The sequence below is a fragment of the Pseudophryne corroboree genome, chromosome 5 (assembly GCF_028390025.1).
Source record: "Pseudophryne corroboree isolate aPseCor3 chromosome 5, aPseCor3.hap2, whole genome shotgun sequence".
Classification (NCBI taxonomy): Eukaryota; Metazoa; Chordata; class Amphibia; order Anura; family Myobatrachidae; genus Pseudophryne; species Pseudophryne corroboree.
Window position 1 is genome coordinate 769,794,463 of NC_086448.1, and position 14,626 is coordinate 769,809,088.

Genomic DNA, 14,626 nt, shown 5'->3' on the forward strand with positions numbered 1-14,626 from the left:
AGACTTCTCTGTGCAGTTTCTGAGTAGCTCGAGACTTACTCTGCCAGTGCGATCAGTTCAGTGCTTGTCGTTCCTGGTTTGACGTCACAAACACACCCAGCGTTCGCCCAGACACTCCTCCGTTTCTCCAGCCACTCCCGCGTTTTTCCCAGAAACGGTAGCGTTTTTTCACACACTCCCATAAAACGGCCAGTTTCCGCCCAGAAACACCCACTTCCTGTCAATCACACTACGATCACCAGAACGAAGAAAAAACCTTGTAAGTAAAATACCTAACTGCATAGCAAATTTACTTGGCGCAGTCGCACTGCGGACATTGCGCATGCGCATTAGCGACTAATCGCTCCGTTGCGAGAAAAAAATAACGAGCGAACAACTCGGAATGACCCCCCATATTATCACTGTTTAGCTGAGCCTGATGTTGACAATGTTATCATCTGTAAATTCCACACAAAGTACTCTGTGTGTTCCTTAGTATCAAAGCTGGAAAAGATAGGGAAAAAAGTAATGTTTGTAGTCACACTTGTTTACAAAACCATTCTTTACGGTTTATGGTGGCGGAACAATGTCTGTGTTAAATTATAACCCTTTTCCGCCAAAATGCCAGGTCCAACCTGGGTTTTCGAACATAGGTTGAACCCATGTCAGAGCTGGGTCAGGCCCCATTCACTCCGCAGGCTGACCTAGAATATTGGCTTATAGACCCTTTCAGACTGCACCCAGGGTCAGCTTTTCTGATCTGCTGGTGCTTGGAGATGCCATCATCTCCAAGTGACGATGATCTGGCTCTCTTTATACTTTTGGTGTGACCCACGTTGCACCATTTACACCACAAGCTACCCGAGTCTGACCCTGGTAGCTATCAGGGTCAGATTCCCGCGTCACTCGACCCGGGCTATTTTTCAAGGAACCTTTTCCACCAAGCATCGACCCAAGTAGACTCTGCAATAACCCGGGATATTGCGGCAGTGGAAAAGGGGTTTTAGACATACAGTATCTGCTGCTACGGAGGCAGCCATTTTATGACCGTACAATCTAATAAGGAAATAATGACAAGGTTGAGGCATGAAGTACCTCATGCCACAGTAATGCTACCTGTTTTTGTTGAGTGGGTAGATAGAGCTCACAAACTGTATGGGATAGGACTAATTACATTGGAGAACTCACATGTATTTAACACAGGCAGAGTAGCTACAGAATCTGGGAAGCTGAAGTTCCTGTAGCATTGCCTGAGGTCTAAAGTGCAATGCAGTGTGACCTTCCTTGTAGATCCTGCAGCTATCTGACCTCTTGCCCAAGGTGGGTAATGCATCTCACTGCCTCTGTATATGTAGCAGAATATTATGGGCCAGAGATGTGAAATTATTTATCATATTAATTTTGCTTGAATATCAAACTTAAGTAAATGTTTTTGTATATTTAATAAAGTTAATAATAAAAATGATAGGTGGGATTTCAATTGTTTTTCCCTGCGGCCTTCACTAGATGGCGCCCGTCGGAACAATTAAATTCTTGCTTCGTTCGGGCACGAGCTGAGATGTGTGAAAAGTTGACTGGGTGCCCAAACAGCACTTTTTGCGTTGCGCTATTACTTTAGATAGGTCAAGCTACTTTACACCGCTAAACCCGATCTGTTTGGGTGCACATGTGCAGTAAAAAAACAATAACATTTGAAAAGTGCCCCCCGATCTGCCATCACTTTAGACAGGAGATCGGGTGTGTGTAAAGAGTTGCCCCCATTTTTTTTTTAAAGAAAATGTGAACCCAAAACCAGTTGTATCTCATATATATTAGCCCAGATCTGTGACTCATCTCCTAACGCTGGGCGGAGTCAGAGTCATAGAGTCGCAGCATCTGCAGGGAGCTACATCATGCCCTGTGCCAGCAGCAGAGGGAGGCACAAGATGCCCAGTGCCACTACCTACAGCATAGGGAGGTAAAGATGCCTAGTGGCAGCAGCAGCGGGAGGTACACCATGGCCAATGCCAGCATCTGCAGGAAGGGGCACACCGCGGATACGGAGGGTACTTACACCCAGGCAGCAGGTGGCCGCCCACCGCTCCTCTCCCAGGTAGACACCATGGCTGGCGGCTGACACCCACACCCCAGGGCTCGGCTCGCTAGGTGAGGCTCCGCTATATCAGCAACTGCTGCAGGTGCCATGCTGGGTGGCAAGCGGGGCGGACTATGTGCAGCGGGGCGGGGACAGAACGGGAAACTCACCAATGACCATTGCTGCTGAGCCGGAGCTCCCTCCGTCTGCAGCCTAAGGGCTGTAACACACTAGCCGGTTTTCCTCGGATGGCAAAAAGCCGGACAAACTTTGTCCGGCTTTTTGCCATCCGGGAGAAACCGGCAGAGTCTGTCACACAGGACGGCTTTGAGCCGTGTGTGATGCTGTGCGCATGCGCAGCATCAGACACGGCTTGAGAAAAAAACGTTGTGTGTGAAAGCTCCCCTTCACACACACGGTTTACTGGCTGCAAAGACGGCCCAGCGCCGGCCCGGCAGCCGGACCTTCCAGTGGATAGTTCCGGCTGCAACCCGGCAGCCGGGCCGGGGCCGTGCAGTGTGAAGGGACTCTACCCCTCACACTGTTAACTACAATGCCGGCACGGGAAAAAGCCGTCCGATCTTTTTCCCGGCCGGCAAAAGCCGGGTAGTGTGTTGTAGCCCGCTCCGCCGAAACACACGAGGTGGCTGGCGCCGCCCGGCAAACACCCGGCCGGCTTTAAACCGCTGCCGTGATGTAAAGACACATGCAGCGCAATGTGTCCTTACACATGGCACGGTCCCGGCCCGGCTGCCGGGTTGCAGCCGGGTCTCACCACTGGAAGGTCCGGCTGCCGGGCGGGCGCCTGGCCGTCTTTGCAGCCAGTAAACCGTGTGTGTGAAGGGGAGCTTTCACACACAACGGTTTTTTCCCAAGCCGTGTCTAATGCTGCGCATGCGCACAGCATCACACACGGCTCAAAGCCGTCCTGTGTGACAGACTCTGCCGGTTTCTCCCGGATTGGAAAAAGCCGGACAAAGTTTGTCCGGCTTTTTGCCATCCGGGAAAAACCGGAGTGTGTGTTACAGCCCTAAGGCCGGCTGCCGCTCCTCTCCTGGGGAAACACCATGACTGGCGGCTGACAGCCAGACTGCAGGGCTTGGGATGCGATCTCATGCCCAGCGATATCAGCAGCTGCCACAGCCAGACAGGCGGTGGGGACCATGTGGTATGGGGACAGGACAGAACACTGACCTCGAACCATTGCTGCTCCCTCCCTCTGCAGCCGAATGAACATCTCACATCAGCAGCCCGGGGGGGAGAGGGGGGTGGTTAGCGGCCAACACTACCCGCCCATCCTTACGTCACACATGAGGGCAAAGGGAATCACACTGTGACGTCACACCTGTACTGCACACCTGCAGCTGCAGTACTCCCTGGCACTCCACTGTGTCACCCTCATCCTGCTCACAGACCGCCTGTCTGTGTACTGCCCCTCACCCCTCCTACACCATCATCACCCCTCACTAACTACCACAGAGATTATGTGCACTGCTATCTCCTATATATTTGCTCAGATCCCTCCCCCAACCCGCGGCACCCCCGCATCCAGCCCTCCCGCACCCGCAGCACCACCGCACCCGCTTCTCCCCCACCCGCGTCACACTGCAGGAAGTATTGCTTTAATGCACCTTACTGACACATTTTGGTGAAGGGGTAAACATACCATTGTCCAAGAGTCCATTGGTAATCCTGCTGTAGTTAGTCTGTTATTCACTACTTCTCTAGTGAAAGCCTACAAAGTGAACATTTGATTGACCACTAAACCGCTACACTGGTATAAATTGGTCCACTGTCCACTGCTGCGTTCTTGTATTCTGGTAGACCTAAAAACTTAAAGATTAGAATAAACTTCTAATTTAGAGAACCGGTTTAATTTGAGCACGGTTTTAATCCTTCTTTCTTTCTATTATTTGCCTCACTTGACCTCCAAAGTATTTGTGTCAGAAAGATGGATATGGTAGCGTATAAAGGAACTGTCATAAAATCTTTAACCTCGTCATATAATTGAAGAGAGAGGATAAATAGGAAGTTTGGGAAAGTCAAAGTTTCTTTATTATAAATTACTTCATTTTAACCTATGAGCGTCATTCAGTCCTATCCCACTTATAACTAACCATGTATCAGATTTCATTCTGTATTAATAAATATCCTGTCTATCTACCCTACCTTCATCAATAGTTTATCCCCTGATAATGTCTGATTTTTGGTCTATTAGTTGCAGACAGATAAGGGGGGCATATTGTGTCTGGTTGAATAGTGGTAAGCTTTACTGCCTCACAGTCATGAGTTCAATTCCTGACTAAGGGACTGTGTGTGCAGTTTGTATGTTCTCCATGTACTTGCGTGGGTTTCCTACCACACTCCAAACATATCGGTAGGTTAATTGGTTGGCAACGGAATTTGCTGAGCTCTATAAGAAACTGTTAATAATAATAATAATTATAATAATAATAATAATAATAATTGGCTTCTGACAGAAAAAATAACCCTAGTTTGTGCATATGTGTGTCCTAGTGGTAGGAAATATAGACAGTAAGTTTTCTGGGGCACGAACTATTGTGTATGACTTAACGTGTGCAAGCGAGTCTGCATGACATACGGGTGCAGATTGTTGTTTTTTGTTTCCATCATATGCTTGCTCAGATGTTAATAGAATTATTTGGCTCCTGGCAGGGGAGCCTGGGTGATAGATTCAAGGAATGGGTGTAACGGACCGTAGACAAGTCCCCATAACAGGACCCATGACAGAACTGGTGCTCTAGTGCTTGGTGCCTTAGCTTGGATATATGTTGAACTGTTGGGGCAGCCATTTTGTGCTACTGCAGAGACAGAAATGTTTACTAGGAGGTTTGCCCACGGCTTAATTGTCCAGTGATAACAAACCAAAGTACCAGAAGCCCTGAATGCCAATAACAATAGCCGTAATTTGCGTAATCTAGGACAAGGGAGACTAAGAGAATCAGGTCGGTGTGTTTGTGGCAAAGTAGAATTGAACAAGGGCCAAATGCGTCTAGGTAATAAAAAAAAAGCCCATAATAAGGGGAAAAAGCCTGAAGTCACCTTTCCATCCTCATTTGAGCTAAGTGAATTGTGGGAATCTCCGGATAGGAGACCACAAGTTCCCAAAAGGATTCTTATGGCGTATCCTTTTCCACAAACTGATAGGATACGCTGGGAATCTTCGCCTAAAGTAGACAAGGCGCTGACACGCTTGTCCAAAAAGGTGGCACTGCCTTCTCAGGATACGGCTTCCCTCAAGGAACCTGCTGACCGCAGGCAGGAAATTACCTTGAAGCACATTTACACTCATTCAGGTACTATTGCTAGACCGGCTATGGCGTCGGCCTGGGTTTGTAGTGCGGTTGTGGCATGGGCAGATTCCTTATCTACGGAGATTGACACCTTAGATAGGGATGCTATTCAAATGACCCTAGAGCATATCAGAGATGCTGCCTTGTATATGAGAGATGCTCAGAGAGACATTTGTTTATTAAGCTCCAGAATAAATGCTATGTCTATTTCTGCTAGGCGGCTCTTGTGGACCCGACAGTGGACAGGAGATGCCGATTCAAAGCGGCATATGGAGTCCTTGCCTTACAAAGGGGAGGAGTTGTTTGGAGACGGCCTCTCGGACCTTGTCTCTACGGCTACGGCTGGTAAGTCGAATTTCTTACCTTATGTCCCCCCGCAGCATACAAAAAAGTCACCTCATTATCAAATGCAGTCCTTTCGTTCCAATAAAAACAAAAAGGTACGGGGATCTTCCTTTGTTGCCAGAGGGAAAGGTAGGGGAAAGAAGCTGCACACAGCTAGTTCCCAAGAGCAAAAGTCCTCCCCTGCCTCTGCAAAGTCCACCGCATGACGCTGGGGCTTCCCGGGGGGAGTAGATCTAGTGGGGGCTCGTCTTTGGTTTTTCAGCCACGCCTGGGTTCACTCGCAGGTGGATCCCTGGGCATTAGAGATTGAATCTCAGGGATACAGGCTGGAATTCGAAGACTTGCCTCCTCGCCGGTTTTTCAAATCGGCTCTGCCGGCTTCCCCGTCAGAGAGGGAGCTAGTGTTGGCGGCAATCAAAAATTGTATATTCAACAGGTGATTGTCACAGTTCCTTATCCCCAGTAAGGAGAGGGATATTACTCGACCCTGTTTGTGGTTCCGAAACCGGATGGTTCGGTCAGACCCATTTTAAACCTAAAATCTCTGAACCTGTACTTGAAGAGGTTCAAGTTCAAGATGGAATCACTCAGGGCGGTCATCGCCAGCCTGGAGGGGGGGGATTGGATGGTGTCCCTGGACATAAAGGATGCATACCTTCATGTTCCGATATTCCACCCTCATCAGGCGTTCCTGAGATTTGCAGTTCAGGACTGTCACTACCAATTTCAGACGTTGCCGTTTGGGCTTTCCACGGCCCCGAGGATTTTCACCAAGGTAATGGCGGAAATTATGGTGCTACTGCGCAGGCAGGGGGTCACAATTATCCCATACTTGGACGATCTCCTCATAAAGGCGAGATCTCGGGAGAAGTTGCTGGACAGCGTGTCTCTGTCCATGAAGACGTTGCAGATACACGGCTGGATTCTCAATATACCGAAGTCCCAGCTAGTCCCTACAACGCGTCTGACCTTTTTGGGCCTGATTCTAGACACAGACCAGAAAAAGGTTTTTCTTCCGATCGAAAAGGTTCAGGAGCTCATAGCCATGGTCAGGAACCTATTAAAACCAAAAAAGGTTTCAGTGCATCATTGCACGCGGGTCCTGGGGAAGATGGTGGCTTCATACGAGGCCATCCCTTTCGGCAGGTTCCATGCGAGGACTTTTCAATGGGACCTCTTGGACAAGTGGTCCGGGTCCCATTTACGAATGCATCAAAGGATCACCCTGTCTCCCAGGACCAGGGTATCTCTCCTGTGGTGGCTGAACAGTGCTCACCTACTAGAGGGTCGCAGGTTCGGCATTCAGGACTGGGTCCTGGTGACAACGGACGTAAGCCTCCGAGGCTAGGGAGCAGTAACACTGGGAAGAAATTTCCAAGGTCTCTGGTCAAATCTAGAGACTTGTCTCCACATCAACGTCGTGGAGTTGAGGGCCATATACAACGCCCTGTGTCAAGCGGAGGAATTGCTTCGGAGAAAACCGGTTCTGATTCAGTCGGACAACGTCACGGCAGTGGCTCATATAAACCGGCAAGGCGGAACAAGGAGCAGAGTGGCCATGGCAGAAGCGACCAGGATTCTACGCTGGGCGGAAGGCCATGTAAGCGCACTATCAGCAGTGTTCATCCCGGGGGTGGACAACTGGGAAGCAGACTTCCTCAGCAGGCACGACCTGCATCCGGGAGAGTGGGGACTTCATCAAGAAGTCTTCGCACAGATCACGGATAGATGGGGACTGCCTCAAATCGACATGATGACATCCCGTCTCAACAAAAAGCTATAGCGCCAGGTCAAGGGACCCTCAGGCGGTAGCGGTAGACGCTCTGGTGACACCTTGGGTGTTCAGATCGGTCTATGTGTTTCCTCCTCTTCCTCTCATACCCAAAGTGTTGAGAATAATAAGAGTGAGCAGGGTCAGAACAATCCTCATTGTTCCAGATTGGCCACGGAGGACCTGGTATCCGGAGCTGCAAGAGTTGCTCACAGAAGATCCGTGGCCTCTTCCTCTAAGGCAGGACCTGCTCGGGCAGGGGCCCTGTCTGTTCCAAGACTTACCGCGGCTGCGTTTGACGGCGTGGCGGTTGAACGCCGAATTCTAGGGGAAAAAGGAATTCCGGATGAAGTCATTCCTACCCTGATCAAGGCTAGGAAAGACGTGACATTAAAACATTATCACCGTATATGGCGGAAATATGTTTCTTGGTGTGAGGTCAGAGCTGCTCCTACAGAGGAGTTCCATTTGGGCCGTCTGGTTCACTTCCTTCAAACAGGAGTGACTTTGGGCTAAAATTAGGGTCCATAAAGGTCCAAATTTCGCCCTTATCCATTTTCTTTCAAAGAGAATTAGCCTCTCGTCCTGAAGTACAGACTTTTGTGAAGGGGGTGCTGCATATTCAGCCTCCCTTTGTGACTCCGGTGGCGCCTTGGGATCTTAACGTGGTGTTACGTTTCCTCAAGTCACCTTGGTTTGAACCACTCAAAATGTGGAGTTGAAATACTTCACGTGGAAAGTGGTCATGTTGTTGGCATTAGCTTCAGCTAGACGTGTTTCAGAATTGGCGGCTTTATCACATAAAAGCCCATACTTGGTTTTTCACGTGGATAGGGCAGAGTTAAGGACTCGTCCTCAATTTCTGCCAAAGGTGGTCTCATCTTTTCGTATGAACCAACCTATTGTCGTGCCTGTGGCTACACGGGACTTGGAGGATTCCGAGTCCCTGGATGTGGTCAGGGCTTTGAAGATTTATGTGACCAGAACAACTAGAATCAGGAAGACTGAAGCTCTGTTTGTTCTGTATGGGGCCAACAAGGTTGGCGCTCCTGCTTCAAAGCAGACTATTGCTCGCTGGATCTGTAACACGATTCAGCAGGCGCATTCTACGGCAGGATTGCCGTTACCGAAATCGGTTAAGGCCCATTCCACTAGGAAAGTGGGCTCTTCTTGGGCGGCTGCCCGAGGGGTCTCGGCATTACAGTTGTGCTGAGCAGCTACTTGGTCGGGGTCTAACACCTTTGCAAAGTTCTATAAGTTTGATACCCTGGCTGAGGAGGACCTCCTGTTTGCTCAATCGGTGCTGCAGAGTCATCCGCACTCTCCCGCCCGTTTGGGAGCTTTGGTATAATCCCCATGGTCCTTACGGAGTCCCAGCATCCTCAAGGACGTTAGAGAAAATAAGATTTTACTTACCGGTAAATCTATTTCTCGTAGTCCGTAGAGGATGCTGTGCGCCCTTCCCAAGTGCGGACTTCTTCTGCAAGACTTGTATATAGTTATTGCTTACATAAGAGTTATGTTATAGTTTATCGGTTGAACCGTGGCTATGTTGTTGTTCATACTGTTAACTGGGTAGTTTATCACAAGTTATACGGTGTGATTGGTGTGGCTGGTATGGATCTCGTCCTTAGATTTACAAAAATCCTTCCTCGTACTGTCCATCTCCTCTGGGCACAGTTTCCCTAACTGAGGTCTGGAGGAGGGGCATAAAGGGAGGAGCCAGTGCACACCCAGAGTCCAAAGCTTTCTTAAAGTGCCCTATCTCCTGCGGAGCCCGTCTATTCCCCATGGTCCTTACGGAGTCCCAGCATCCTCTACGGACTACGAGAAATAGATTTACCGGTAAGTAAAATCTTATTTTCCGACTATAGCGCTAACGCGCAAGTAAATCTGATTTTGGGACGACATGCAGACATATATAAACATCTATACCTTAGCGAAAGCGAATGCTGTTGTTAGGATGGTGCTTCTCAGTCTGGGAGGTTTTATACAGACGGCTGGGTTATTTTATATGCAAAAACATTTCCAATTATGTCACAGCGAGCAAAAATGGCATGCTATACTTTATCATAAGAACTGTTTGTTCTAGATCATTACCACCTTAGAACATGGTCTTGAGGTATGGGAGTGGCTAAAAAAATATAAATTTATTTTTTGTTGATTGAGCAGAAATAATGATATATAGGGGGTAATTCCTGCGATCAGTTTCTCAGACATGCCGGGGGTGTGGGGGGGGGGTCAGCACAGGGCCCCACCCCGCCAGGGTGCAAAAGCATAGCACAGTATCAATGCTTTTGCACCCGCTGAGTAGCTCCCTGTCAGTGCTGTCAGTGCTGGCAGGCCAATACTCGCCACATCCCGGGTCGCAGCAGCTGCGTTTGACGTCACGCAGCCGCCACGGCCCGCTATCGCAATGGTCCATTGGCACGCCCCCTCCCGCCTTGCGACCGCTTCTGCCTGTCAATCAGGCAGAGGCGATCGCAGCCCTGAGATGCTGATAGCATCTCACCAGGCTCCCGGGGTGCGTTCGCGCACTCCAAAAAAGGGATTCAGACTGTGATCGCTGACGCGGCAGTAACCCAGTCTGAATTACCCCCATAGTTTTTATTTAGCAAAGAGGTGGAAATTCAGTAAAATTTACCTTCATGTCTCAAAATGTCATAGTTGGCATTTTCTGTTCAAATATTGACACTAAATTATTACATTATGGGGGTAATTCCAAGTTGATCGCAGCAGGAAATTTTTTTAGCAGTTGGGTAAAACCATGTGCACTACAGGGGGGGCAGATATAACATGTGCAGAGAGAGTTAGATTTGGGTGGGTTATTTTGTTTCTGTGCAGGGTAAATACTGGCTGCTTTATTTTTACACTGCAATTTAGATTACAGATTGAACTTACCACACCCAAATCTAACTCTCTCTGCACATGTTATATCTGCCCCCCCCCCCCCTGCAGTGCAGATGGTTTTGCCCAACTGCTAAAAAATTTCCTGCTGCGATCAACTTGGAATTACCCCCTATGTGCACTCATTTTTCTGTTGATGTTCTCTTGCTTTGTCATATCTATGTGACAACTTTAGGTTTACTGGCTAGATGCACTTTGATTATAAGGGCAGATGTGTCAACAAAAAGTATGGCCGCAAAGAAAAGACCAGCGCTGACCCATCCGTGGAGACGGAGGCTTGCCACAAAACATTGTAGGGGATGTGGTAGTGTCTGCATCATCGAGGGGGGCGTGCCTAGCTCTGAAGCCTGCTAGGCCGCCCTTCTCTACCTGCAGTCCCACTCCAACTCATCATGTGACCATTCAGCTGCACTGGTGGCAGGTGCACATAGCACCCATTCATTACTGGTCTTCCATGAGACGTACCTCCCCAAACGTACAATACAGTCCCGTTTGTGGCAGCAGAACAGAGCCCTTAAAATCGGGTCTATCTTGCAAGGTAAGGTTTAGGCAGCGGGGGGAGGGTTAGAGTTAGGCTGTGGTAAGGGGGCATTAGGTTTAGGAACCCACATGGAGGGTTAGGATTAGGCTGCGGGGGTGGCGGTGTTAGGTTTAGGCTGTGGGAAGGGGGGCTTGTTTTGGGCGTCACCGGGGAGGGTTAGGGCTAGTCTGGGGGGGGGGGGGGGGGGAGGTTTAGGCTGCGGTAAGGGAGGGATAGGGATTTAGTGGGGGGAGGGTTAGCATACTTACCCATTCCCTGTTGGGATTCTAACCATCGGGATGCAGCGGTTTTAGCCCCAGCCCGTGTAGAAGATATACAGCCACTGCAATGACAATTATTCATTGTACTCGTGTTCTAGAATTTTGAGTATCCCAGAATTTTCTTCGATTACATCCCACATATCCGTAACTTGTAGACAAGAGAAATGAAGCACTCGCTAGCATGGAACAATAAAAAGTCTTTCCCGGTGATCATCGGGGAAATTTTCGCTAACTGTTGTGCAGCAAATGTGCTGATTTTGTGATTTTATCCTTAAAGAAGAAACTTTTACCTACCTATCTGTAATTTATAATTTATAATACATTATATACTGTTTAATTATACATTTGCAGAATAGAAACCAGCACAGTTTAATGCGCTGAGATGTTACCCAGAAAAACATCATTTTCCTAAGAAGATCATTGAATATGGACAGTACATTATCAACTTTTTATGCAAACAAAATTTCATTAAGAGATCACTTTGTGGGCTGCATTTTTTGCTGCTCTGCGATCAGATAGTCACCGCCTACAGGGGGAGGTGAAAAGCGACGTGCAAGTGTGCGATCTCTTCTGTTGCACAGCTGCAGAAAAATCAGTTTTACAGTCTCTGCGCAGCCCAGGACTTACTATTCCTGTGAGACACCCTCCCTGAAAACGCCTGAGCCCGCATTCGTTTTTCCGGATACTCCCTGAAAACGGCCTCTTCCTGTCACCCTCCTTGCGTTTGGATTTTTCGCACCATCCTGTCGCTAGGTTCTGATGCCTGTTGCTGTTGTGTGACGCACCGGCGCAGTGCGACTCTGATCCATGTGCAGTTCGGATCTAATCTCCCACTGTGCAAAAACGCACACAGCGATCAGATCTGAATTACCCCCTGTATCTTCTGTGAATTTTTAGGTTTCTAAACTTTGCATTCAATGGGGTCAATTCAATTCGGCAACTTATGAATAGTGCCGGGAATTAGCTCCCGACGCTATTCAATTCAGCTGCTAGTTACCCGCAATTGTCGGGAATTCTTCTCTCATCCCCGGACAAGAAGAAACCCGACAAAAGTGCTGCCTCGCGGCCGGTGCGAGGCTGATTCTGTCGGGAATCAGCCTCGCGCCGGGGAGTTAAGTCGGAGAATGCCCGTTCTCCCGACAATTCAACCTGTTTAGTCGGCGAGAACGGGACATCGCCGACTTAACTGGAGCTGAATTGAATAGCCTCGGGAGCTAATTCCCGGCTCTATTTATAAATTGCCGAATTGAATTGACCCCAATGATAGTACGACTAAAGGGAATAAGAAACTTTTTTGTTAACAGAATCAGATGTAGCTAAAAGAATGAAGCGGTTCTACAAATGATTCTCAAAAGCTTTTGCAATTTTCAACACGTGACTAATTGTCAATTACTTATTATACACTGCTCAAAAAAATAAAGGGAACACTTAAACAACACAATGTAACTCCAAGTCAATCACACTTCTGTGAAATCAAACTGTCCACTTAGGAAGCAACACTGATTGACAATCAATTTCACATGCTGTTGTGCAAATGGAATAGACAACAGGTGGAAATTATAGCCAATTAGCAAGACACCCCCAATAAAGGAGTTGTTCTGCAGGTGGTGACCACAGACCACTTCTCAGCTCCCATGCTTTCTGGCTGATGTTTTGGTCACTTTTGAAAGCTGGCAGTGCTTTCACTCTAGTGGTAGCATGAGACGGAGTCTACAACCCACACAAGTGGCTCAGGTAGTGCAGCTCATCCAGGATGGCACATCAATGCGAGCTGTGGCAAGAAGGTTTGCTGTGTCTGTCAGCGTAGTGTCCAGAGCATGGAGGCGCTACCAGGAGACAGGCAAGTACATCAGGAGACGTGGAGGAGGCTGTAGGAGGGCAACAACCCAGCAGCAGGACCGCTACCTCCGCCTTTGTGCAAGGAGGAACAGGAGGAGCACTACCAGAGCCCTGCACAATGACCTCCAGCAAGCCACAAATGTGCATGTGTCTACTCAACCGATCAGAAACAGACTCCAAGAGTGGTATGAGGGCCTGACGTCCACAGGTGGGGGTTGTGCTTACAGACGTGACAGAGTCTGGAGACGCCAAGGAGAACGATCTGCTGCCTGCAACATCCTCCAGCATGACCGGTTTGGCAGTGGGTCAGTAATGGTGTGGGGTGGCATTTCTTTGGGGGGCCGCACAGCCCTCCATGTGCTCGCCAGAGGTAGCCTGACTGCCATTAGGTACCAAGATGATATCCTCAGACCCCTTGTGAGACCATATGCTAGTGCGGTTGGCCCTGGGTTCCTCCTAATGCAAGACAATGCTAGACCTCATGTGGCTGGAATGTGTCAGCAGTTCCTGCAAGACGAAGACATTGATGCTATGGACTGGCCCGCTTGTTCCCCAGACCTGAATCCAATTGAGCACATCTGGGACATCATGTCTCGCTCCATCCACCAACGCCACGTTGCACCACAGACTGTCCAGGAGTTGGCGGATGCTTTATTCCAGGTCTGGGAGGAGGTCCCTCAGGAGACCATCCGCCACCTCATCAAGAGCATGCCCAGGCGTTGTAGGGAGATCATAGAGGCACGTGGAGGCCACACACACTACTGAGCCTCATTTTGACTTGTTTTAAGGACATTACATCAAAGTTGGATCAGCCTGTAGTGTGTTTTTGCACTTTACTTTTCTGTGTGACTCCAAATCCAGACCTCCATGGGTTAATAAATTTGATTTCCATTGATAATTTTTGTGTGATTTTGTTGTCAGCACATTCAACTATGTAAAGAACAAAGTATTTAATAAGAATATTTCATTCATTCAGATCTAGAATGTGTTATTTTAGTGTTCCCTTTATTTTTTTGAGCAGTGTATAAACTAGGTATACCCCAGACAGATTAGGGAAAGGATCCACAATTTTTTTTCACCCAGTTTAAGAGATTTTAAGCACATCTGATTTTGTACTTCTCAATTATCGATCCTATCTGAGGGGGGATTGATGAGCATCAATTCTTCTAGGTACACTTGCACACAGTTTTGGAAGGAACTCAGCAGGGAGGTTGTTTCTAACATTTTGAAGAACTAACCACAGATCTTCTGTGGATGTAGGCTTGCTCAAATCTTTCTGACTGACCTCCCAGCCTTCTCTCCCTGCGGAAAACTGTGGTCTGCTAGAAGCCGGAGGGACAGTGGCCCAAAAGCAGCACTGTCACAATAAAATTGGGACTGTTGGGAGGTATGCGTTTACTGCGTTCCGTGATTCTGCAACCACAGCACGCCATAGGAGCATAGGGGGTCATTCCGAGTTGTTCGCTCGGTAAATTTCTTCGCATCGCAGCGATTTTCCGCTTAGTGCGCATGCGCAATGTCCGCACTGCGACTGCGCCAAGTAAATTTGCTATGCAGTTAGGAATTTTACTCACGGATTTTTCCTCGTTCTGGTGA

At 48.5% G+C, this 14,626-nt stretch overlaps 1 protein-coding gene across 47 annotated transcripts in view; it reads left to right on the forward strand.

Annotated features, from left to right (window-relative positions):
* The window catches only part of RIMS2 (regulating synaptic membrane exocytosis 2), a 995,106-nt gene that overhangs the window by 492,116 nt on the left and 488,364 nt on the right, over window positions 1-14,626 (forward strand). The gene's annotated exons all lie outside the window — the stretch shown is intronic.